Genomic DNA, 2,695 nt, shown 5'->3' on the forward strand with positions numbered 1-2,695 from the left:
CTGATGTCGAGGGGGGGGGGGGGGCAGGGAGGGGGGGGGGGGCGGGAAAAATAAAAGAAGCAGAGACAGTAGGGCAGGCACGTGCCGTAAGTAATTGCTCAGGGTAGGCAGTCAGTCTATCGGCTTTTAAAAAAAAATTAAACCGCGCATGCGCAAATTGTTCTCTCCGTAAAAATAAAAAATAAAAATAAAAACAGTAACAATTCAATTTGCCCAAGGCTTCCTGGTCTCCTTTATTCGGAATTACTGCTTGGGTGGGGGGTGAAGTGTGATGGCAGTGGAGAGATGGTGGGAAAAACGGGAGCACAGGCAAAAGTTGAATCAGTTGTCATCTTATTGAATGACAACACTTGTTCAAGGGACCAATTGGGGGGAGAGTTCCTTTCACAGCGTGTGGGGAGTCTGGCCAGGGGTTAAAGTTGCGGGGCGGGCAGGAGTGTTGAGAAGGAGGGGGTCGGGGATAATGCCAGTAACTCACTCACTCACTGCTGGAGCCACCGCATTGTAGCCAGGGATAGAAGCAGCTCGGGGAGCTGCGAGCAGCCGCTGGGACCCGACAGCAGAACTGGCCTCCACTTCAGCGCCTTCTGCCGGCCCGCTCACCTCTGGCAGTGCTCTGTCTGAACACCTCTCACCTGCCACTCGCCGGCTTCGCTTATGTCAGCCGCTTCCCGCAAATCCTTAAATTCCCACAGCCGAGTAACCTCAATCGCGCTGTCAGAATTTAAGGATTTGCGGGAAGCGGCCACCCACACCCACGCCCCGGGAAATATGGTATTTAAAAACATAAAGCACCAAGAAATGTACTTACCACATTATCGGTACACAAATTCCATTCTTCTCTCTTCGTTTCCTAAGATACACTTAAAATAATGGCAATCCATATTTGAAAACCCCGCCAAGAAACTAGCTCTGCGCATGTGCAGTAGGCTGCTGCGCCTGCGCAGTGCAGCAACGGCAGAATTTCAGCTGCCTTCAGCCCCACTTGTCATTGACGGCTTGAAGCAGCGCCGACGGCACATGGGCTGCACAGACCTTCAAGGGTTACAAGTGCTGCGGATGAAAGGCACGGAGAATTATGCCTACCTAAGAGATCGATCTCTTAGATAGGCATAATTCTCCCATGCCTTTACTATTTATATTTAGTAATTACCATGTTATAATTTTAGTCGGGGTAGGCAGTGCCTACCTTGCCTACCCTGATGGCACGTGCCTGCAGTAGGGTGTGGAGAGCTGGGAAGGGGAGGGGAAGGAGGGAGAAAGCAAGGACTACTTGAAATTGGAGAAGTCCATGTTCATACTGCTGGGGTGTAAACTACCCAAGCAAAATATGAGGTGCTGCTCCCCCAATTTGCAGTGGGACTCACTCTGGCCATGGAGGAGGTCCAGGACAGAAAGGTCAGATTCAGAATGGGAGGGGGAGTTGAAGTGTTGAGCCACTAGGAGATCATTGCGAACTGAGCGTAGGTGTTGGGCGAGATGAGATCCCCTCTCAACCTTCTAAACTCCAGAGTATACAAGCCCAGCCACTCCATTCTCTCAGCATATGACAGTCCCGCCATCCCGGGAATTAATCTTGTGAACCTACTCTGCACTGCCTCAATAGCAAGAATGTCCTTCCTAAAATTTTAAGACCAAAACTGCACACAAACTCCAGGTGAGGTCTTTTAGGGTCCTGGAAACTGCAGGATAACCTGCTTGGGTCCTGGATGGAGTCAAGGGGGGAGGTAAAGCGACAAGTGTAGCATTTCTTGCAGTTGCAAGGGAAAGTGCCCGGAGAGGAGGTGGTACAGGTGGGAAGGGGCGAATTAACCAGGGAGTTACGGAGGGAATGATCTTCGTGGAAAGCAGAAAGACACCATTTAGATAATAATCTGGCTTCCTGTTTTTGCTGCCAAAGTGTATAAGTTCACATTTATCCACATTAATCTGCATCTGCCATGCATCTGCCCACTCACCCAACCTGTCCAAGTCACCCTACATTCTCAAAGCATCCTCCTCACAGTTCACACTGCCACCCAGCATTGTGTCATCTGCAAATTTGCTAATGTTACTTTGAATCTCTTCATCTAAATCATTAATGTATATTGTAAATAGCTGCGGTCCCAGCACCGAACCTTGCGGTACCCCACTAGTCACTGCCTGCCATTCTGAAAGGGACCCGTTAATCCCTACTGTTTGTTTCCTGTCTCCCAACCAATTTTCTATCCATATCAGCGCTCTACCATCCTTGTTACGAGTGGGGGATGGGGAGTGAGAGTGGAGCTAAAGGATATAGAGGAGAGAGCCTCATCTATAGTCGAGAGTATCTGGACTCCCTATTGCGTACAGTCCTTTGGTCTCCAAATCTGAGGAAGGACATTATTGCGGTCTAGAGGGAGTGCAGAGACGGTTCACCAGACTGATTCCTCTTGGATGTCAGGACTGCCATTCGTTATTCAAGAAAGACTGAATAGACTTGCTTACTTTATACTCTCTAGAATTTAGAAGATTGAGAGGGGATCTTATAGAAACTTACAAAATTCTTAAGGGGTTGGACAGGCTAGATGCAGGAAGATTGTTCCCGATGTTAGGGAAGTCCAGGACAAGGGGTCACAGCTTAAGGATAAAGGGGAAATCCTTTAAAACCGAGATGATCCTCCTCACAGTTTCCCACTTTTTTCAGCACAGAGAGTGGTGAATCTCTGGAACTCTC

This window comes from Leucoraja erinacea, chromosome 3, assembly GCF_028641065.1.
Source record: "Leucoraja erinacea ecotype New England chromosome 3, Leri_hhj_1, whole genome shotgun sequence".
In the NCBI taxonomy this organism is placed as follows: Eukaryota; Metazoa; Chordata; class Chondrichthyes; order Rajiformes; family Rajidae; genus Leucoraja; species Leucoraja erinaceus.